The sequence below is a fragment of the Emydura macquarii genome, unplaced genomic scaffold, assembly GCF_026122565.2.
Source record: "Emydura macquarii macquarii isolate MOO-44397 ecotype Brisbane River unplaced genomic scaffold, CSIRO-AGI_Emac_v2 contig_2897, whole genome shotgun sequence".
In the NCBI taxonomy this organism is placed as follows: domain Eukaryota; kingdom Metazoa; phylum Chordata; order Testudines; family Chelidae; genus Emydura; species Emydura macquarii.
The window spans coordinates 34,370,665-34,395,631 of record NW_027133034.1 but is presented as its reverse complement, the minus strand read 5'-3'; positions in this window follow the sequence as shown (position 1 = coordinate 34,395,631).

Genomic DNA, 24,967 nt, shown 5'->3' with positions numbered 1-24,967 from the left:
TATTATGGCAAATTTATACTCTTCAGTCTTGTCTTCACTGCGGAGTTAACTTGGGCTCTTACGCAGGTGTTGCTCCTAACCCAGCTCCTGTTCACACATACAACTGGCCTGAATGTGGTAGTGCTTACCCTGAGCTGACTGTCAGATCCTATGGTCTAGGTTAAAACCCAAAGGACACTTACGGCTGAGATGGTAGTCTGCTCACTTTGTAGAGAGGATGCAGGCTAAACTACTTGAGTGCTGATAGGCCTCCAATGCCTTCCCACAATGCCCATTGTGTGCTAAGAAGGACAGATGAATTCTCCTACACTTTCCTGGGAAAGAATCAGAGCGGCACAAATGACTGCAGAAAAAAGAACCATGGGATGTGCCTCAAGTAGTCCATATATGTACCAGTGTGGACCCAGTTACTGATTTGCAGCATAGCTGCTCTCATCTGGGCTAGGATAACCCAGGTGTCTGTTGTTGGTATGGTGAATCTAATTTTGGGACTTGCCTGTCCCATTCTTTGCAGTTTTGCCCTAATTAAACTATCTCATTGTAGCCCTGCCAGAGGCCAAGGTCACAGATACATTTATTCAAAACAAGTAAGCACTTTGGCATCCATCCAGACATCCAAGTCAAATACGATTGGGATTATTGAAAATCTTATCCATCAAATTAAAAATTCTACAAATCCCAAAGGATCAGACACATTACCAGCCAGATCAATGGGTATTTCAGTTCTTACCCAAATACATGCTTTCAGCCAGTTCTTTATTCTTAATAACTAAACTAATATTTAATTTAAAAAAGGGAGAGAGAATATTGGTTAAAAGATCTTTGTACATACAGATGAAATAAATTTTATAGGTCAGTTCCATAGTAAAGCTGGTAAGCTGAGTTGCAAAAGTTCTTTTTAGAATCAGTTTCATTGGTTATAGTCCAATAGACAATCCATATACAGAGCCTGTATAATTTCTTCTATGAGAAATAGCAGGGTGAACCAATGTTCACCTCTCTGGGACCTCAATCTTGCAACTTGAACATTCCCCTCATGAAATTCAAGCAGATCTGATTATATACAGGATCAGGCCCACAGAGTCTTTTATAGATGCTTGACAGGTTATTGATATTTTCTTGACAGCAAGGGTTTCCTTGAGTGAATAATAGGTAATTATTCTGAGAGTTCTGTGGCACTTTAAAGACTAACAAATTTAACTTTTGTAGGCATAAGCTTTCGTGAGACTCAGCTCACTTCCTCAGATGCAGAGGTAGAATGATACAGTAAATAGGAAACATAGATATACAAGTGCACAGAGAACAATGGGGGAGGTGGATGAAAGCCGGGTACTGGAAGGCTAATGACAGTCATTGAGTAGGCGGTGAGAATGGGTGAGCAAAGCAATTTCCTCTTGTAATGAGAGAGCCATTCCAAATCTCTGTTTAAACCCAGTTTGAATGTGTCAAGTTTGCAGATCATTTCTAACTCAGCAGTTTCTCTTTGAAGTCTGTTTCTGGAATATTTTTGGAGAAGTACGGTGACCTGCAGGTCAGTGACAGTGTGCCCTGGGAGATTAAAGTGTTCTCCCACTGGTTTATGGATGTTGTTATTTTTTTGTCTGATTTGTGTCCATTTATCCTTTTGCGTAGTGATAGTCCAGTTTGGCCAATGTACATTGCACGTGATGGCATATATAACATTAGTGGATGTATCTTATGGTGTGATTGATGTGGTTAGGACCAGTGATGATGTCAGCAGAGACGATGTGTGGGCAGAGCTGACAACGGGGTTCATTGCAGGGATAGGTTCCTGGGTTGGACTTTTTGTAGGGTGTATGGTTGCTGGTGAGTTTTTGCTTCAGGTTGGGGGGCTGTCTGTAAGCTAGGATGGGTCTGTCGCCCACTGCCACTTGTGGCTTTGACGCAAAAAACCCTTATTTCCTATGCAGATCAGTAACTAGCTACATGAGGATAAGGTATTCGGCCATCTACAGCCAATTCACAGGTAGTTACTATTCAAACTTCAAAGAGAAATAAAAACAATGACACTACTACACAAAAGTTCATCTAAATGTTAATATCTTTTGATTTCTAAATGAACATAAATATAGTGACAGACAGGAACTATCCAGTTACATCAATAAGCACTAATAAGATTATTGGTAAATACAGACATACATCACCATTATTTACTTTAAATCTCTTAACAACACAAGTCTAAACTTTGAAGTTCTAGTCTAGATCCTTCAGTCTGCTAGAGCTTAACCCTTTCTGGCTTAGTGCCACAATATCATAAAAAGCTTTATTACTATATGCACTTGGCAATGCATCAGCTCTGAAAGAGTGACTGATTCATACATTTTAAGACCAGAAGAGAGACCATATGTCCCTTCATCTAGATAATCTAGTCTAACCTGCATAAGAGAGACCATAGGACTTCCCTGAATTAGTCCAATCTGCAAGCTTACATATAAACATTATGTACTAAATAGTTGCTGTGGATGCAGTGGCATGATATACCAAAATCATTAAGTAACTCTCATATCCATTTTTAAAAATGTCGCTTTAGATATATTTACTTGACAGAACATAGCTTCACAGTCTATTGGGAAATTAATCTACATTTTAAATATCCTTTCTATATCCATTTTAAACAATTTATAAATTCAGTCATGGTTCTGTTCCTAATCAAGTGATAACAGAACAGCATTACCATTATTTCTACCTACACAGGGCCAAATTTGATGTAGACTCAAATGTATAGTCATGAGAATAAGTATTAGAACATCATTCTGTGTTTAGAGAGCAATTTATTCTTCCATCGTATAAAAATCCATTAATAAGTCTGTTATTTATTGGTAGTTTTTCCTTCATTTGGGCTAGACATTTTTCTTCACACCTTTTTGTTCTGCAAATTGTCTGCATTGCACAAAATGTTCCATGCATGTATAGACCAATATGAACTAGGGAGTAATTTCAACTCAATAACCTTCATGTACAGTTCTTAAAAAGTTAATTTTCTTTCTAGTTTTCAAATCAACCAATGGAAGGAGACTATTTCATTAATATAATGGAAATAAAACTCAACTGGGATAAGACAAAGGTAATGTTGATATGCCAGAGAAAATGTGGAAAGCAGAGCATGTGATAGTTGCCCCTTGAATAAGTAGATTCACTTACCTTTTGTTATTCATGCCCATGGTTTAGAGATCTTGATTGATCTTGAACTGCATCTGGATATTAAGATTTCAGGGATGTACTTTTTTCATCAACACATCTGTGCCTTTGTAAAGGGCTCACACAAAACCTAACCATCACCTAAGCCTTTGAAACAGGATTTAAGTGATGCATGTACCTTGTACAGTCCTTGAACAAGGATGAATTCCCCTCTCTCTTGTCTGCATAGGAGGTTGCAATCATTTCTTTTGCATGAGGACCTAGCAATGGTTATCCAAGTCTTTCTCACTTACATGTTGTTCTATTGCAAGGTGCGCTTCTTGGGATGCACCCGGAGACCATCTGGAAATCAAGCACTATGATATATGCAAGGTTGGTTATACCACCTATTATTAAGGTTGCCTGACATTTCCCATTACAAAACCCTGTTTTTGGCTGCTTATAACTTTATCAAACTTTAACCATTTGACCTGAAATTTCCCATGTTGGGTGTTAGCCTTAAGTTGACTTTTTGGAAAACTTCAGTCAAAACAGTTCAGCCATTTCTCAGACCAAGGCTAGGCAAAAGTACTTTTGTTTTGACCGTGTTGTAAAATTCTGATGATCTTTTCTTTGACAAGCCCTAGTACCTCCGTGCTTTGGAGGAGGAACTTGAAATTTAGCAGGAGCAGGGGTTCATGTCATGGATATGAGTTTTGCATATGAAAATCCACCCGAATTTGGATAAGCCTCTTAAAAAATAGCTGTTTGCACGTGCTGTGTAGAGACTTCTTAGATTTAGTAGTTAAATTCCCTGACCAGGGGCTGAGCAGGATTTTTCTCAGCAATTGCAGCTCTGGCTGCTGTGGCTTGTGCTTCTCCAGATCTAGGTGCAGGCACTTGAATTGAAAGCAAGGAGCCTGTCACTCCTGTGTTCTTAATGGCAACCACTTCCCCATTCCACTGGGCCTAGATAGGGTGGAGGAAGAAGCTCCCTAATTCAAATACAACTGGAATAAGAGCCCCATGGGGAGATGGAAGGGTAGATTGGGACAATGAACAAGGTGGAAGGAATGTTGGAAACTGGAACTGAAGGCTGGCACGGAATGGGTGTTGAGGTAAGGAAGGAGATTGGGACCAGCTGGGCAAAGAGATTGGGAATGAGGACCAGTGGGTTGGGGGAGAAAGAAGATAAATATGATGTGAAGCCAATATGCAGGAGGAGTACTGGGACTGGGCAGGTAAAGAGACTGGACAAGAAGCCTGGGAGAGATTGTCTGACAAAAAGTTTCCTTTGCTACACAACCCTGATTCATCCTCAGAATGGGTTCATTCTTTGCATGGAGTGGAGCAGAGGTCCTGGGGAAAAAGTAGTATCTGGCTATGTAACTAAAGACTTTATCATCATGAATACACAAAAGGGAACTAAAATAAGGTTGTACAGGAAACTATAATTCTGCCATTTCCTAACTTCTGAATGCTTGACTTTGTAATTTGAATAATGTTTTAACACAATTGTTGTGCATACAATATACAAATAATTTAACATAAACATTGACTGGATTCACTTCTAGGGTTCTCCCATTTCCATAAAATGTGATAGACAGTGGTTCACAATTATTGAAAGTATAAATAGGTTTAGGATTAGTCAATTAATTAAGGGATAACTAGAGATAGTGGGCAGAATTCTCCATTCCTATTCTGGGTTTCTTTGGAAGTTTTGGGTGTTTTAAAAATATATACCCATTGTTTTTCTGTGTGTGTAAAAGATGGGAATTTTCTCCAGTTAATTCTCTTTGTCATGCAATAATATGTTTCATCTAACTGAAGCATTTCAATAATTCCTTCTGAGGAAGAAACAAAGCATATGAAGATGGCATTTGTAAATGTCAGTGCCTTTAGCAGTTGATACCTTAAAGATTCAAAGGAATAGAATAAAACCTACACCTCACAATAGAGTTCTCTGATCACTAAGATGTGGGATATTCAGATATAGGACTCCCTCAGTCTTTCATGTTAAGCTGTTTCAGTATGGATAAATAATTAAAGAATCAATAGAGTAGGGGGACTGGACCCACATAGGTGCCCTATCCCCTTAATCAATCATTCTCTCTCTCTTTCTGACCCAATGACTGTATATATTTATCCAAAACTGAACAGCTTAAACAGGAGAAATTAAGGACGCTACTACCTAAGAATATCCCATAGCTCAGTGGTTAGACCACACACCTGAAAGATGGGGGAGATTGCTGTTCAAATCCTTTCTCCTCAGGGCAAGGGAGGAATTGAATGTGGGAGTCTCACATCTGAGGTGAATGCTCTAATCCCTGGATATAAAGTGACTTCCTGCTCTGGCCATTTTGTGTGGAGTGTGGCAAGCACTTAACTCAGTCTCACAAGAAATGACTTAGCTGCCTAGCTCCAGGACGGAGCAATAGGTGCTTCTCTACAGCCTGGATTTAGGCAACTCTCTCTGTGAGAGGGAACGGATTTTAGCGCACACCCCTTCTGCCAGCATCTACTATTGACTATCTTAGGCAGCATCCAATCTAGCATGCTGGCTTTTTGTGGATTGCATTCTTAGGCACCTATATCTCCCCTTGCATTGGCTAGGGAGCCTCGGCACCTAACTCAGGCTTTATGGACTGGGTGTGCTGTTCCTGTGATTTTTTAGTTTCTAAAAGTTAGGCACTGCAATGCTTAAATCCCTTTGGATCCAGGCCTAGCTTATGTGTCTCTAGAGAGCTCAGGCTGAAGGCCTGGAAGAAAGACCTGTTGGAAGCAGGAACCTGTTGGGGGATATGCCTCAGCTGAGAGGCCTACAGAGTGGAAGGTTCACTAACAGCACCACTACAAAGGGGAATATCTGTCATAAAATGTGCAAAGATTGTACCGTTAAATAGCAACTGACACATAACTCTGTAAACAACTGTTTCAAATACATTTGAGTTGTTGCAAATAATCTTAATCTAAGGCTGTTTTTTTTAGTTGCACTTTGTGGTACCTAGCACAGTTCTGAGCACTATATTTAGGATTCCATAGCACGAGAACAGATTTTATTGCAATGCTAATTTATTCTATCACCACAAACTATCCACCGTTCCCATTTCACCACCCTGATGCAAATATGAACTGTGACTCACAGGTGAAAATACTCTCTGACTTGTATTCATCAAAACTATTTTTGTCAGTGATTATTTTTATGGTTTTTTTTTTTACAAACATAATATATCTTTCAATGAAAGCTGAGATTTGGAGCACAAATCTACAGCAAGGTGTAAATTACACAATCATGGAATTAATAGGCCCTTTGGAATAATGAATGCTAAATAACATTTTTCTTTATTTTATTTGTCTGTTTTTAACCTTCCACAGCCTCGAGCGCACTTTGAAATCAGAAATATGGGTACATGGTTACCTATGAGGAACACCTTGGTTCATCTCTCAGGTATATGCAGAAAGGATCAATCTGTGAATTTCTTTCTTTGTTTTAAAGTGTTGAAAAACATTTTAATAACAAAATCAAAGCTGAACACTAATGTATGGATGATCACAACTGCCGTCCGACATGCTTGCATATCTACTATGGGTGGGATCTCAGATGAGGTTTAGCATTTTGGAGATGTTGGGTGGAAGGTGAAGGATAGGCTGTAGTAGTGTTTGGTGAAGGGATAAGGAGGAAGGCACAGCGAGGATAAGAAGGCTTCCATAGTATGATCTCATTCTGGTGCAAATCAGGAATAACACTTGTGAAATTAATCAATGTACAGGTGTAAAAACAGTATAAACAAGATTAGAATCAGGAAGTTTGGGAATTAAATGTAATAGAAGTGGAGTCAGAGCCTAAAAAAAGGGAGACTCTTTGGGAACAAAAGTGTGATGGGGATGTGATTAGATATTTGGGTGGGAAGAAAGTGCAGTGGTAATGAAGGAATATTGGGTAATAAAACAAAAGTCTGTAATGCCAATATAGGCTTTCAGCAATAAACACCAAAGTCTTATTGATTAATACTTATTGTATTAAAATAAGTTGCTTTTTAAAAATGTTCTGTTAAAGTAAAAGTATGTTTAATAGATTCCCCTTGTTATGTAAGCCCCTTTGGAAATGAAACCAACTATTCATCATTTGTGGGGCTGAGCAAATACATTTCTGGGGAAATGTCCTTTGCCTCCCCCACCCCCACAACTGAAAAATTTCAGAATTCAACAGAAATGGTCAAAAGGTGGGAAACTATTTTTTTTTTTTTTTAACATTTCTATACCTATGGCATTATCACTCCACATGCTCAATTTCTAGGAGTGGAGGCAACAAATGTGACTCATTAAGGGAATAAAACTATTAACTTAAAATTAAAGAAAAGATGACTTAGGAATTTTATAGTTGTTTTTCCCTAGTACATGTCAAATTACAGTAGCTGAGAGGTGGAAAATCTGCCCTATTGATCTAGCTTCTATATGAGGGCTGATGAGATATGTGTTCAGAAGAGAGAACAGAGGAAAGGATATTTTAGTGAAAATTAAGCTGATTGGAACACTGACTAATTAGGATGATTTTACATTTATATAGGGTATTTCATTCCAAAGCACTTTGCAACTGAAACCAAAGGACTACTTTATTCCTCATAACTGCTGCTTTGGTAAAATGCTGTGCACAGCAACACTATCCAGCACTGGAGAACTTAGAGCGAGGTATCCATTTACAAATGAAACAGAGAGGGATTTAGGATGAAGTCTCCATATCTATGTTGTCCTTTGGCCAGGAGCATTAATAGTAATATATTGACAAAGAGTGCCATGGAATCTCTCAGGATCACAGATGATCAGGGCTCCAGTTTAACATCTCATATGAAAAATAATTCCTTCAACAGTATGCTGGTGACAATGCTGACATCCTGTAACAACATACAGGGTCACAGGTTCAGTATTGACTAAAAGGGAAGAGTGCTCATAAGAGTTGAGCAAAACTATGAATTTCTGTCCAATGGGAAACTCTGATATTTCAACACTTGTTTTTTGTCCCAGATTGGTACCATAAATCAAACTCTCATCATTTTTTGTGGGATGAAATATTTAAAAAAATTTCAATTCAGAAGTATAAAAATGTTTAACGTTGACATTACTGATCAAAATAAAACTTTACAATATTTCCAAATCAAGATGTTTCGTTTCAGTTTGTTGAACCAAAGCTAACTGTTTCATTTCAGGTTACTTTAACATTAAATTGCATCTGCCTTCGGTGCTGTGGGGCTGTGATGGTTCTCAAAGAGCCCAGGACTGTGAGTCACCTTGTTCCCTGTCCCCCTCAATCTCCAGTGAGAGAGAAACTTGCTGGTGCTTAACAGGGTACCAATTCCCTGACACCACCAGTCAGTTGGCCACCCCAAACAGTTCCCTCTGGGCTATCCCAGCCCTTACTTACTTACAAGTCCCTTTGAAGCACTCCTTGGTAGCATTCAGCCCTTTATCCATTGAATTAGGGTCGACAACTTTGTAACGTTTAAAAAACAGACACTCCAGCAGGAGTGCCAGAACCTCCCTAGCTCCTCCTCTTTCCCTGAGGCCCCACTCCCATCCACTGATCTTCCCCCGTCGATCTCAGCTCTTCCCCTCTTCCCACCTCGCTATCTGGGTCAGGAGGGACTCACCTGTGGAGCCAGGCCTGGGATCTGCAGCTGCCCGATGCATGTAGGAGGAAGCCCTGGCTGAGTAGAGGCTGGATCATGTGACAACCCAGCACTTTCCCACCTCTCTTGCCCACAATAATCAGACTTTTGGTGTCTGGTCAGTAGATCTGACCAGACACTGTCAGGTCCCCTTTTTGACCTGACCTTCCAGTTGAAAACCGGACACCTGGCCACCCGATACTGAACACTCACGAGGTCTGCTGTCCAGAAAGGAACAGTGTACACACCAGTTTGAATGACACCTTAGGATCAGCTCATTATATGATACCATGGTACTGAGATATTTTTAATGAAAACATTATCATCAAAGATCAAGGTACAAGAGATAGTGAGTAACAATAATGCAAATAGTAGATAGTGAGTAACGATAATGAAAACAAAAGGATTACGCGTAAAACAAAATCAAAATATGCTTCCTAGAGACTAAACTTACCAGGTTAACCAGCTGCCTAAAGCAGTGGTTCTCAATCGAGTGCCTGTGGCTGCCTGGAGGGCCGGGAGCTGTTTCAGGGGGTCTGTAGATGCCTGGGTGATTAGGAGCCTTTTCAAGGGCTTTGTAAACCCTGGCACCCCATGGGGCTAAAGCCCTGAACTCCAGTGCCCGACAGGGCAGAAAAAAGCCTGGAGCCCCGAGTCCCCCACCCCACAGGATTAAAGCCCAGGAGCCTGGAGTCCTGCAAGGCAGAAATTGGGAGCCCCGAATCCTTTCTGTTCCACCCTACAGGGCTACAGCCAGGAGCCCCAGGGGGCAGAAACCCCCTGTTCTGGCAACTGAAGCCCCAAGCCCCCACCCAGCACCCCCACCCTTCCATCAACTGCAGCCTGAAGCCCTGAGCCCAGAGCATCCCCTTCCCCTGCTGGGCCCTAGAATTTTTATAGCTTGTCGGGGAGCCTCAGAAAAAAAAAGGTTGAGAACCCCTGGCCTAAAGAAGCTTCTCTCACCCCAAATGTCCTTTGCAGCATTTCCAACATTGGCAGTTGGGATGCCGTGTTCAGGAATGTAAACATGCTGTCCGTTTACTTACTTGGTGCAGGATAAAGGGGTGCTCCTTCCTTTCTACTTTTATCCTCAAAGTTTCTTGCCTACCCCCAGGGACAAGACACCCCCTTGTGGTTCAATCTCTTGTGTCTCATCTCCTGGTTGATTTCCCATCCCCCTGTTGACTTCATATGTAAATAGAGCTTCCATTGTATTGGCTTACAATGCTTAATTTACATGTCAACTGAGAAAGACAAATGAATAAACACCCTTTGTCTGGCAGAACTGTTTGTCAGCTCTCCCTTGGATGCAGACTTTAAAACATCTTCAGTACATACACACAACTTCTTAAATATCATCTATACATACAACTCTCAACAATTATGAGGATCAGTATGACACAAGCTTTCATTAGAGACCTCACTTGACATAATTTACAGATGAATATACGGGAAGCTGTACGTTCGGTGTCTGAGTTTGTCAGGCTGGTAGGAGTTAATGTTACAGAACAGGGAACCCTTTACCAGCTGGCACCAATGTGCCTCTGTGTCACAGGGACTTTATGGGAGTTGTAATTCAGGCGCCTCTTGCCCCTATTCTCCTCTATGGGCAGGGCTCCGTGCCTGGACTATATCTCTCATGATGCATCACATACATTGGTAAGAGGGAAAATCATGTCTGGTCATGGAGTCAGGCTCCTGAAGACTGGGGGCATGACCCACCTGAACTGCAACTGCTTATAAGACACATGGAACCATAGGCAAATGCAGTTTAATGTGGACCTGACCCAAACTGAAACAGTTATTTCAGTTCAATAAACAGAAATATTTAAATTCAGGTCAGACTAATCCAACACAAAATATTCTTTTGATTTTTCCCAACTGGAAATTTTAGTAATATCAACATTTTCCCAGGAAAATTTTAATTTTGCAGAAATTACGTTTTCCATCAAAAAAAAAATGTTGACAGAAAATTCCCAACTAGCTCTAGTATCTTAATCACCAACAACACAGAAGTCCCTAAGTATTCCTTGGATATCTCCCATCTAAGAGCTCAATTTTCCCTTGCACTCTAGTCAGTGGGAACTGCACACACTTGACTAAGCTCTAAGAGCCAAATTCTTTGTTACACCGATGCAATCACATTTTCTTCAGTTGGGTTTTGCTGGTAGAAATGAGGGGAACATTTGTCCCTTATCTTGTCTAGCCCAGCTTAGACTGTGCACTCTGATGTGATGGGATCACAGCACAATGAGAGAAGGCTCTAGAACATCAGTGTTTTCTAGTCTAGGAACAGGGTTGATCCCATCTGTTGAGATTTATTTGATATCACAGCAGTATGCCCAAATTCTTGGCTGGTGGAAACTAGCGTTAGAATTTGGCCCAGGATTTATAGGTGAGCTAAAACGGATTGATTTGTATGTGTGAACAAAGCTGAGAGAACATTAATAAAAACTTATATAATGCTGCAAAAGTGTTTGCAAGCTGCTAATGACTGGCGATATGGTTTATCAGTAGGTGTTTTAATTTGTTTACTTGGGCAACTGGACAGGCAGCATAGTGCCTACCGCATGCTTATTTGGTTTAAATATAATTAAAAATGAATGATCTGCTAGAGGTCGAAGTAAACAATAGACATTTTTACTGCATTTCCAGGGGACCTTGTGAATGTTAAAATGTTCATATTTAAAGCTGCTGTTGTTGTGCCCAGATTAACTAGTGTAGTGCTAATGTCTTCTGGCTACCAAAGTCAGTCCATATTTATCATATCTATTTCTGTCTCTTTGATTCTACCCTAGCAGCAGCATTGCAGTAGCTGCAGGCTAGAAAATTAGCCTAGAGATCCATATCTCTATCTTTGTCGCTACTTCATTAGGCCAATAAGAATGTTTAGCTGAAATTCTTTCTCTGTCCATTTCTCATGTCAAAGTCTAGTAGTACATTGTAAGGACATATTGTGAGAGGACTGAGCAGTAATGACTTACTCATACGCTTCTCATTAGCTCTACCACCACATTTTACTTTCATTTTTTCTCTCCTTGGCTATTACAGATGTGTCACATTGCATTCTCACATTGATTTGTGTATACCACCATGTATGAATTATATTGTGAAGGTACATATAATCCATTGTCTATTGGATAATGGAAATCATAGTCTAGGTGTCATTTATTGTTCTCTTTGAGGGGTGGATCATAGCAGTATCTTTGGAATGAAATATCAGGTTCGTAGAGCTATTGGCTGACATATTGATAATATAGTATAATATAGGTGATAGACTGAAAAAAGTGTGTAAAATCAGCACTGTTTTATATAATTCATATCTTATAAATATTACATTTGGAATTAGAAGTTCACCTTGAATATCATATTTCTGTCTGCAAATGTTGTACTTGGTAGAGTTAAAAGTAACCACTATGATTATTATCAATGGAAAGTTAGAGAAACAAACTATTTTTCTCTGGATTTTTTCTGTTTATTTACTGCAGTTTTAGACTGGGCAGCATTACTGAATGGATAATTAAGCCCTGATCCTACATCAGGATCCCCTGGGCCTGTGCAGAGTTTCACTAATTCAGTGAGGTTCTTCATGAAAGAAGAAATCTGTACTGGATGATCCTAAAGCAAAACTGGGGATTCCTCCCTCCCAAAAGAATGTTCTGTTCTATATAGATTCTTATACTCTTCTCATTGCTGTAGTATCTGAGCACCTACCAGCAGTGCATTCAGCAATGTGACTAACATTTATTATCTTTCTACATCCTTACCCCAGGGGAAGAATTGTGAGTTCAGTCTAGTATTTTGTCTTGGTACTTTAAAAAAAAAATGTGCATGCTGCTGTGAGTTTGTTGGTGAAGGGAAGGTCAAAGAAATGCACCTTGCACTTAGAGCAAAAGGTGGTATGGTTTGTGATGGTCCTCAGTTCCTCTGGAAGTTTTTTCCTCAGTCTTGGTCCAGCTCCAAGAAAGCCCTGTTTTCTGCACAGATGAACTTTTCCCTTGTCGTACAAAGTTCCATTGTGCCTGTGGAGCAGAGTTTCTGCCATGGCCTTTATGCTAGAGCTTTAGGCAATCTTTTAGATATCTTGGCCCCACAGGCCATTAAGCAACTTAATGAGGATCAAGATCCTGAGCTTGACTTGATGTTCTATTAGAAGCCAGTGTAGGTAGGTAATGACAAGTTGGATGTGCTCGTGGTAGCATGTGTTGCTGAGAAGATGTGCTGCAGTGTTCTGAACTTGATGTGATTTCCTGAGGGTTGATGGATTCTTGCTTTATTTGATAAATATCAAAAGGGGAGGAGAAAAGCCCTTATCCATTTTTAAAGGATTTTTTTTTCAAAGTCAGCATATACTATTTCAAAAGAACGGCAAATACTCTTTGACAGTTTGTTACCATAAAATAGGTTTGTTTTTTTAAATAGTCTATTAAAAATCAAGTTGGCAATTTTCTTTTAAATTAGTACATCTGCAAATTTCCTATGCTTTTCCACTGCAATAAAAATTTGAAACCCACAAGTGTATATCTAAAAAATGATACACAATACCAGGTTTTATGTTTATATATTTATATAAACCTCATGAGAAAGGGCCCTGAGGAAGGATTCCTTGACAGAGATCCCCCTTGTTCCATCAGAGGGGCAGGGTTTGCTCTCTCAGGGCCCTTTCCCATGGGGTTTTTTGGTGCTGAGGCCTCGGTGCTGTATTATGTTTTCTGATTATTTCCTGTAATGTGTGTCTCTCTGCCTGACCATTGTCTGCCCCCTATCACAGAGAGACCTCCACAGGGATTGGGATTAATAATGAATAGTGACATGGAGCCTCTCTCCTTCCCTATGGAACTCAGGAGATTCACATGTAAAGGTGTTACCCCATGCACAGATCTGGAGGGGACAATCTGAACTCAATTGTTAATATATGCTCCTAAGTCAGACAAATTGCCACTGAAATCAATGGGAGTTCACCTGAGTAAAATTTATTCTGAACTGTTTTCCTGTGTGATGTGATTAGGTAGGTAGGTAGATAAAATTTGATGGAATGTTACAATCATCAACACAAAATGCTGTTTTGATGGTGTATTAAACTAAATGGAAAATGTCAAAGACAGAAGCTGAGATTTTACTTAGATGGAAGGAGACAGGTCTCGGGTTGAGAGAGATCTGTGAGTTGTCAACAGGTTACCCAGAGATAAGGTATGGAAGGAGAAGAGAAGGGGACCATGGACAGAGCACTGTGGAACACCAACAAAAAGTTGGAATGGTGATGAGAAGGATCCTCCAAAGAACATGCTGAAGGAGCGATTAGAGAGGTAGGAGGAAAACCAGGAGAGGAGAGAGTCAAAGAAGCCAAAGAAGGACAATATTTCAAGAGGAGCATGGCTGATAGTGTCCAAGGCAGCTGGGCAAGTCTAGGAGGATGAGATCGGAGTACTGGTTCTGAGATTTGGCTAAGAAAATGTCATTAGAGACTTTGGTGAGAAAAATTTCAGAGGGGTGCAAGGAGATGAAGCTGGATTGGAAAGGGTCTAGGATGAAATTGGAGTAGAGAAACTCCAGACAGTAATTGTAAACAGTGTGCTCAATGATCTTAGAGATAAAAGGGAGAAGGGGAGAAGTGAGAAAGAGAAGTGGGGTTGAGAGTGGGATTCTTTTTTTAAATGGGAGAAACTAAAGCATGCTTGTATTGTGAGGGGAAAGAGCCAGAGGAGAGTGAGAGTTTTAGGAGAAAAGTACGGATGAGAGTGGGTGCAAAAGAGGTCAGGAGATGATTACAATACCAACTCTTAAATAGAACTTGTCAACAGTAGATCTCAAAGCACTTTGCAAAAAAGTTCAGTATCATTGACCTCATTTTGCAGATGGGGAGACTGAAGCACAGAGAGGGGAAGTAACTTGCCCAAGGTCCCCCAGCTGGTCATTGGCAGAGGCAGGAATAGACCCCAGATGTCCTGACTCCCAGTATATTGCTTTATCCGCTAAGCTACACTGGAGTAGAGTCACTGGGGCAAGTGAAGTGGTTAGAGGAGGAGAGCAGAAGATAAACAGCTATGGCTGTGACCGGGGAGAAGGAGGAGAGTGTTACAGGAATGACAGGGAGGAGCAAGATCACATCATATTTTGTCAATTTTCTATTGGAAGAAATTAGTAAGATCCTGTACAGAGAGAGAGAATTGGAGGCGGGAGGAGGGGAGGGCTGAAGGAGTGAGTGAAAGATGGCAAAAGGTGGCTGGGCCTGAAGAAATGGGATTCAATTAAGATGGAGAAATAGAGTTGTTTAGTTATGATGGTGGCAGAACTGAAGAGAGAACAAATTTATAGTGAAGAGAGTCAGCCTGGTCATAGGATTTCCATTAGAGGCGCTCTACAGTGCAAGTCAGGCACCACCTCATCCATAGCATCTGACTGGGAAAAAAATACATACATATTATCAGGTTAGGAAAAGTTGCATTTTCAATATAGTGGGCCTAATCAAATCCTGACGTCCCTATTCATGGCCAGCTCATCTCTTCCCACAGAAAAACCCATGAGAAAAGGCACTCTACAGTGCAAGCATCCCCTCTCAAGGAAGCACACCAGAATATGATTTACACTGCAGAGAATCAAGGCAGCAGAATTGAAGGCAGACTAGAGCATTTGGCCCTAAGGAAATATAATTTCCTTCTAAAGATATGAAATCCTGGCCCCATTGAAGTCAGTGGCAAACTCACGTGGAATTCAATGGGACCAGGATTTTTTTCATGTGAGGGAGTATCTCCGAAAGGAAAGTGAATGGATTCCAGTCTACAATGATGGAAACAACAGGTAGGTGGAGAGAAAGGAGCAGTTATAGGAGTGACAGTTAATGTGAAATTATTCAGAAGCAATGGTAAATCAGCTGGTTCTGAAGAGGCTTAGACCACTGTTAGTTAGGTTGTTAATATGGGAGGGATATAAATGTATTTGTATTTATTCATTACACCTATCCCATGCTCTATGCCTATTATATAACCTAAACAAAAAACAATTTCACAAAACTAACCAGTAGAATAAATAATACCTTCCAAGGCTCACATAATTTGTATAATATATATATATATATATATATATATATATATGGATGTTAATAAACATGATTAATAATTAAAAATGGTAGTGCTTAAGGACCAACCAAGTCGAGAGTCCCATTGTGGTAGGCACTATGCAAACCCTGTGGTAGACAGTCCCTGTCATGCAGAGTTTACAGAGAAAATTAAAGGGTGACTTGATTGCAGCCTATAAGTACCTACAGGGGAACAAATATTTGGTAATGGGATCTTCAATGTAGCCAAGAAAGGTATAATATGATCCAACTAGAAGTTGAAGATATTCAAGTACAAGCTGGAAATCAGGTAGAAATTTTTAACAGTGAAAGTAATTAACCACTACAACAATTTGCCAAGGGTCATGGTGGATTCTTCATCACTGGCAGGTTTTTAAATCAAGATTGGATTTTTTTTTAAAGATATATTCTAGGAATTATTTTGGGAAAGTTCCAGGGCCTGTGTTGTATAGGAGTCAGACTAGATGATCACAATGGTACCTTCTGGCCTTGGAATCAATGAATCTATAGATAAACAAGCCATATGCAGGATGTGTGGAGGGGAGGAGGAAGATACATAAGAAAAGTGAACTATGTGAGGTGGCAAACCTCATGTTAGTTCCACAATTTTCCTTTCTCTCTTTTTTTTTATTTTGCATGGTGGGGTGGGATTAGCTCGATGGAAAGAAAACTGAAGGGAGAGGAACACTGAAGGGAAAGAGGGTAAGTTGCAGCTGCAGCAGCACAGGATCCAGCAACACAGAGCTGGAAACAGGGGAGTTTGAGTGGGAGTTGGGGAAGGGAGTGTGTGTGGTGTTTTGGTATTGTTGGGGTGCTTGTGGAGGGTTGTTTGGTGGGGATTTTTTTGGTTTTTCTGTCTCTCACTGACAGGAAGTAGGGGAAAGGCTGTGACAGATACAGAGGCGGTAGTCGTAGTCACTCAAGCAGTGAAAGAGACAATGAAGATGACTGGATGTGGAAGCTGTGGGATGTACATGATCTTGGAGGGGGGACCTCAAAAGAACTTTGTTTGTATGAAGTGCCATAGTGAACTTCATAGAGCTGATGGAAAAGAAGATTTGAGGGTTGGAGATGCAGGTGGAAACTCTGGTTGAGTTTAGAAGGGGGGGTCGAGCAGATGATGGAGCAGAGGAATGAGGAGGCTGAAGGGAAAAACCCAGACCCACAGATGGAAGCAGAACCAATGAACTCTGATGGGATGCAACTGGGTGAGGAATGTGGCCAGTGTAAGCTTGTGACTGCAAGAAACTGGCAGAGGAAAAGACGGGCTAGTGAAGGAGAAAGAGCTCAGAAACAGGTTTACAGAGTTGGAAAATGAAGAAGGGGCACAGCAGGTGGTTACTGAAGTTGGGAGGGCAAGAAAGAAGAGAAGAACAGCTAGAGTGGATGAGCCAATGGAGATACCACCAAATAAGAGCCCCAGGAGGATACAGGAACAGTTGCAGAGGATTGCAAAGGAGAATATTAGACAAGATGACTTGCAGACAGAAAGAACAGGGGATAGGCTGGAGAATCACATGGTCACCAGGAAAAGGCAGGTCTATGTAATTGGGGACTCCCTTCTGAGAAGAACAAACAGGCTTGTAATCAGAGATGATCTGTAAAACAGAAGGGTGTGCTGTCTGCCAGGTGCTAAGATATGGGATATGGACCTGAGGCTGAAAAGGATCTGAACGGGAGTAGGAAAGAATCCACTGATTGTTCTTCATGTGGGTACAAATGAGATAGCTAGATTCTTGCTGGAACGTATCAAAGAAGACTATACCAGGCTGGGGAAGACTCATAAGGAAATCGAGGCTCAGGTGATCTTCAGTGAGATTCTGCCTATCCCTAGAGGAGGACAACAAAGACGTGACAAGATTCTGATGATCAACAGATGGCTCAAGCAGTTGTGCTATAAGGCGGGCTTTGGGTTGTATGGTCACTGGAAGACATTCATGGATAGAGGACTGTTCTCTTGGGATGGACTTCACCTGAGTAGGGATGGAAATGCACTTCTAGGATGAAGGCTGGCACAACTGATTAAGAGAGCTTTAAACTAGGGAGTTGGGAGAGATGGCTGGGAGATGCCCAGGTAATCACCACACCTGATTTTAGTATTGAAAGGGAGGAAAATGAAGTAAGAAAGGACACAGCAGTGGGAGCAGAATGGACATTAAGAAGAAGGGTAGTGTAGATATCAGTCTAATAGGTGATGTTGGCAGTAGAATAACTGTGCCAAATCAGGTAAGGAACACGAATGAGAATATGGAGGTAGAAATTACCACATCTGAGGTAGAAGCCAAACTCGAGCAGCTCAATGGGACTAAATCGGAGATGCCAGATAATCTCCATCCAATAATATTAAAGGAACTAGCACATGAAATTGCAAGCCCATTAGCAAGGATTTTTAATGAATCTGTAAACTCAGGGGCTGTACCGTATGACTAGAGATTAGCTAACGTAGGTCCTATTTTTAAGGAAGGGGAAAAAAATGATCCAGGTAACTACAGGCCTGTTAGTTTGACCTCAGTAGAATATGCAAGGTCTTGGAAAAAATTTTCAAAGAGAAAGTAATTAAGGACAGCGAGGTTAACGGTAATTCGGATAAAATACAACATGGCTTTACAAAAGGTAGACTGTGCCAGTCCAATCTGATCTTCTATTTTGAGATGATAAAAGAGTTTTTAAACAAAGGGAATGCAATGGATCTAATTTACCTAGATTTCAGTAAGGCATTTGATACGGTTCCACATGGGGAATTATTAGTTAAATTAGAAAAGATGGGGATTAATATGAAAATTAAAAGGTGGATAAAGAACTGGTTAAAGGGGAAACTACAACGGGTCATACTGAAAGATGAACTATCAGGCTGACGAGAGATTACTAGTGGAGTTCCTCAGGAATAGGTCTTGGGACCAATCTTATTTAACCTTTTTATTACTGACCTTGGCACAAAAAGTGGGAATTTGCTAATAAAGTTTGTGGATGACACAAAGTTGGGAGGTATTGCCAATACAGAGAAGGATTGGGATATCATACAGGAAGATCTGGATGACATTTTAAACTGGAGTAATAGAAATAGGATGAAATTTAATAGTGGAAAGTGCAAGGTCATGCATTTAGGGACTAATAATATGAATTTTTGTTATAAACTCGGGATGCATCACTTGGAAATGACAGAGGAGAAGAAGGACCTGGGCATATTTGTTGATCACAGGATGACTATGAGCCACCAATGTGATGTGGCTGGGAAAAAAGCTAATGCTTGGATGCATCAGACGAGGTATTTCAGGTAGAGCTAGGGAGGTGTTAGTACCGTTATAAAGATACTGGTGAGACCTCATCTAGAATACCGTGTGCAGTTCTGGTCCCCCATGTTTAAGAAAGATTAATTCAAACTGGAACAGGTGCAGAGAAGGGTTACTAGGATGGTCCGCGGAACGGAAAACCTGCCTTATGAGAGGAGACTCAAAGAGCTTTGCTTGTTTAGCCTAAACAAAAGAAGGCTGAGGGGAGATATGATTGCTTTCTATAAACACATCAGAGGGATAAATATCAGGGAGGGAGAGGAATTATTTAAGTTCAGCGCCAATGTGGACACAAGAACTAATGGATATAAACTGGCCATCAGGAAGTTTAGACTTGAAATTAGACGCAGGTTTCTAACCATCAGAGGAGTGAAGTTCTAGAATAATCTTCCAAGAGGAGCAGTGGAGGCAAAAAACATAGCTGGCTTCAAAACTGAGCTTGATAAATTTATGGAGGGGATGGTATGACGGGACAGCCTAGTTTGGCAATTGACTGATCTTTGACTACTGGTTGTAGATATGCCAATGGCCTGTGATGGGATGTTAGATGGGGTGGGTTCTGAGATATTACAAAGAATTCTTTCTTGGGTGTCTGATTGGTGAGTCTTGTCCACATGATCAGGGTTTAACTGAGCACCATATTTTGGGTTGGGAAGGAATTTTCCCCCAGATTGGCAAAGGCCCTGGGGGGATTTCACCTTCCTCTGTAGCATGGGACACGGCTCACTTGCTGGTGAATTCTTTGTATCTTAAAGTCTTTAAACCATGATTTGAAGACTTTAATAACTAAGTCGTAGGTTAGAGGTTTATTACAGGAGTGGGTGGGTGAGGTTCTGTGGCCTGCATTGGGCAGGAGGTCAGACTAGATGATCATATTGGTCCCTTCTGACCTTAGAGTTTCTGAGTCTGAGTCTTAGTAGGACAGGGGAGGTGAGAAAAAGATAAGAGGGACAAGCATGGAATGAAGCTAAGGTGAAGAGACTGTGAGGAGGAGAGGGGATCGGAGAAACAGCCAATCAGCACAGGGCAGAGAAAGTCCAGTCAAAATTGTAGAAATTTCTTTGACATCATCGTTGTCCCTGAGTCCCTACTTTAGCTGCTTCTACAGCTGCTCCTACCAGCTACAGTTTCTGGCTGGCTCCTCCCCATAGCTTCTTTCCCTAAAACCACATAGGAGGAGGACACTCAGGAGGGAGAGGTGTCTCCCCTGTGAAGTTCTGGGTCCAAGAGGTGCTGAAACAGAGGGTGGCCCCTGCTGGGCCCTATTTTATCTCCACCATGCTCCATTGCTATAGACTCTGTTTTGGGTGAACAATGTGAATATTTCATTCATAAAACATATGGGACCTAGTCTGAATTTTTCCAACTCTTTTGTAGTTCACATGATATTTGAACTTGAGCAGCCTAAGGTAATTTGATACAGACATACCTGCATTTTCAGGACAATTATATATTTTCCTTTAAAAAAATCTTCCCTGTACAAGTTGGACATCAGCACAATTTTCCTCCAGGCTAGCTTAAAAAGTGAGAGGCTGTTAATACCGTAGCCAGCTTAGTTTCACACGTTCTCTCTTTCTTCATATCCCTGGGGTCTCAGCTCAGTGAGTGATTGAAAACCTACTGCTCCAGGCTATGAGTCTGTACAGCTTAGGCTCAAAAGTGCAAAACCAAATGTAAAAGTAAAATTGCACACCATCAAATTGCAGAAAATGAAGCACCTGTTTATAAAACTGCTGCCAACCTGGGTCCTCTAGATCCTCGAGCAAGTTAGTCATAATCTAAATCTGAGTTAGTGGATCATTCTTCCCTTACTACTTCTTGATCCTATTTCTGTGAAGTAGCATACAAGAACATGTGGATGATAAACACCTAGTGATTTCTGGGAGTCAAAGAAAACATGCAAGATTAAGTATACATAGAATGCCCCAAAGCCCATTCTCCCTGCCCTTTTCACCAAGAAAGCAAATGGGAAAAGAAAATCTCTGGTAAGGGGAAGAAAAAAAAACTAGAGAAACGACAGGTGTTATGCTAAGCGCTGTTGTCATATAGGTGCTCACTTAAATCTAGCAAAAGCAGTCCCTCACTCGTGGAAAAAGATAAAGGAAATATATAACACTACTTATAAAAATAATTATTTGGCATTAGAGCTGGTCAAAAAAAATATCACTTTTTTTTCCCTTAAACTATCTCTTTTGTTGAACAAATATTTTTGTGGCAAAGAGTTTCTCTTAAAATGTTTTTGTGGTTTAGTGAAAAACTAAAAACCACATTCAAAAAAAAATCAAAACTGAAAATATTTCAGTGTTTTGGGTTCCCCTCCTTTCTCTACAATCTTTCCCCCTTGTTTTCTTTCCTTCAATAGCAAAATGCAAAGAAGAAAGAGTGGCAGCTGGACCCAAAAAAGCAAAGCATGAAAATTTTGGATTTTGTTTGAAAAACTGAAATATTTTTAAGGATCACTTTGACAAAAACTTCTTTCCCAATTTTTTTCAAAGTCTTTCTCTGAAAATACTTTTCATTGTTCCACCAGCTCTGTTATGAACTAGAAGCAGAATACACAGAAAAGCTACGTAACCCTATATTCTTAATCTTGCTCTGATTCTCTTCCCTCACTCATTGTATTCTGTTGTTTATCACAATCACTTTCACTGAAAGCATTATTGCAGATCTGGGGTGAAATCCTGGCACTGCTAAAGTCAGTGGGAGTTTGGTCATTGATTTCAAAGGGGACAAGATTTCACTCTTGGTCTCACCAGTTTCTAGAGAAAGATTATAGGATAGTCTATCTCATGATGTTTCTTCATATGCAGCCCAGAAATACATTGTACTTTTGACAGATGTATCACATTACAAAGTTATGTTTGATGTATTGTCCACTGTCACTTCAACGTCTGTTTGTGCATCTGGCATACATAATTTTTTTCCTCCCATTGATGCTTTTTTGTGAAACCTTGATTCCATTGAAGTCAATAGCAAAACACTCATTGTGACCAGGGTTCCGCCATTTTTGTTTTGGAGTATTTTCCCCCAGAATGATTAGCTTGTATTATTCAAAGACTAATCTCACTTCATTTCCTGACCATATTTCTAACCTATGATCCTGTGTATATTTAAATTCTCTATTTTCATTAGTGTTATCAGCTACCAGTTTAACATCCTGTATGAATTTTTGACACATTTGTGTTCTAGATGAAGAGAACAGTCTTGTCTGGGTGTTACTAGAACAGAAGGGCTGGGAAATGCCTATTAACTGTATAGTCAATCTGGAAAGAAATGAAAACAGTAATTATATTTCTCTCACTGTTTTTATTTGGCTATTTACTTGTCTAAAAGGATGGTATCAGAATATTATAATTTGGAAACATTTTCCCCTTTTTATAATAACTTCTTCGAAGATAGAAACTAAAAACTCTTTCCTTAAAAATCTTGCTCCATTGTTTATCAGTGCTATTTTTTTATGCAGCATTGTCCTTTGGCATGCATTTCTTTTTTAAAAAAATGGTTTGAATTATTTGCTATGGAAAACAAAACTGTACATACAAAGAATTTGCAAATAGTCATAAGGAAAAGAAGACAGGCCAAATTCTGAGATTATAAAACTGTGCGAGTGTCCCTTTAAAAGATTCTTCTATTAAATGAATTGAACATTTTAAATAGCTGCATTTTTCTCTTCCTATTTCAAATCAATTCAATTCAAATGCAAAACAGACACCGACAAAGTCTGCTGTCAAATAGCACTCTTTACTAGTGCAATTTAATCTGATCTTGATTCAAATCCTGTGTTTGACACAGGATTTGACAAACTAGACCAGACCAGTGGAATCTGGGAGGGGGGGTGTTTGTGTTTTTATGAAAAATTCTTCAGTAAAAAACCTCAAATATTAAACAACACTAAAACAGACAGACACACACTTAAGGACTCAGTCACTCACTAAATAAACAATTTTATTTGTTTTTTATTTATTATGTATTTATCTTTGTGTAGGGGACTGTTAACAAGGCAGCACATTCAATCTTCTACAAGTAAACATCTTCTATATCTATTTTTCAGACTCTAAAATTTCCTCTTTCAATAACAATTCACTTGCTGGCTCTTTATCTTTATTCTCCCTAGACACTTTTACTGCACCCAGCACAATGGAATTCAAGATACAATAGCAGATTGGTGATCTGTGAGCTCTTCTTAGTTTCAGAGATTCCAAGGCCAGGAGGAGCCATCATAAACATCTTGTATAACACAGGCCATAAAACTTCCCAAAAATAATTCCTAGAGCATATCTTTTAGAAAAAAACTAACTTTTTTTTTTTAAATTGCCAGTGATGGATAATCCACCACGATTCTATAAATTGTTCCAATGTTTAATTACTCTCACTGTTAAAAATTGACATCTTATTTTCAGTCTGAATTTGTCTAACTTCAACTTCCAGCTCTTAGTTTGTGTTATATCTTTCTCTACTAGACCGAAGAGCCCATTATAAAATATTTATTCCCCATGTAGATACTTTATAGACTGTCAGCAAGTCACCCCATAACCTTCTCTGTGTGATGCTAAATAGATTGAACTCCTTGAGTCTATCACTATAAGGCAGGTTTTCTAAACCTTTAATCATTCTCATGGGTCTTCTCCTTACAGAAAGGCAAACTAGATGATCACAATGGTCCCTTCTGGCCTTAGAATCTATGAATCTTGGCTGTGCTTCAGTCAAACTTGAAGTCAAACTGATTTGTAAATATGGGAATGCATGTATCTGATGGCTTTCACACAAATCATTGGGATAATGGTACTGACTGAACTTAAAATCAAGCTAATAAATTAGGCATCTCATATGGACATTACTCTTTCCTCCTTCAAAACCCTTCTTAAAACCTTCAGCCGCCATGATGCCTAAGAGCAATCAGTTAATGTTTGAATAACAAATTGAAAGAGGCAGTTGGGCTAGACAAGGTTGGTGTATGTCAATACATATTTACTGATCTAATTGCAAAAAGAAAAAAGTATATGTATATATAAGATTGTAAATGTTTGATTGCTTTTCTCTCCCCAACTTTTGAATGTTGCTTGTTTTCTTTGGGACAGATATTATGCTATGGATTCTCTGATGAAAGCTAACATGGTATGGACGATAGGGCATAGGAGGAATTGCTAGAAATCCAAAGCAGAGGACACAGCATAAGATTTCTTGGAATAGAAGCAGATAAAGAAATGCCTAACCCCATGAAATATGAGGTAGTTTCTGATCAAATTTGTCAACTTGCTCATTACAGAATTCTTCCCAGATCTGCAGAGACCATGATTCCTAGGATCTTTTGTTATTGTGGTAGAGTAATCACCTATGACCCAAAGGAATTGACAAAGCAGCTGGGCAGAATTTTATGAGGCATATTGTTGGGCCTAATTTGAGTGAAGTAATAGGATGGCTTAGTTCACCTCTCGGCTGTTTGGCCTCTGCTTGCAATTATAAAAACACTCTGTTTGAGCACTCAGAGAAAATTAGGGAGAATTTGGTCTGGAGAGAAGTTCCCCAGAAGTAGTTTCCCTAAGAGCTGTTTTTGTTTAGTCAGCTATGGTCTTTAAAGGTCTTTTTGCCAACTGGAGGGACTTATTTATGGCACAAACAGAAAAATATATTTTTATTTTTATGTATATAAAATCATATTTTTTATGATTTGCGATTGGATGTTTTTGTATGAAATAAACACTTCAGCATGGAAAGGTTGTAGCCTAGGCTCTGCCTCATTGACCCCATGCTATAATTACCTTAAAGAAAGGGACAGACCGCAACAAAGAATGGAGAACCAA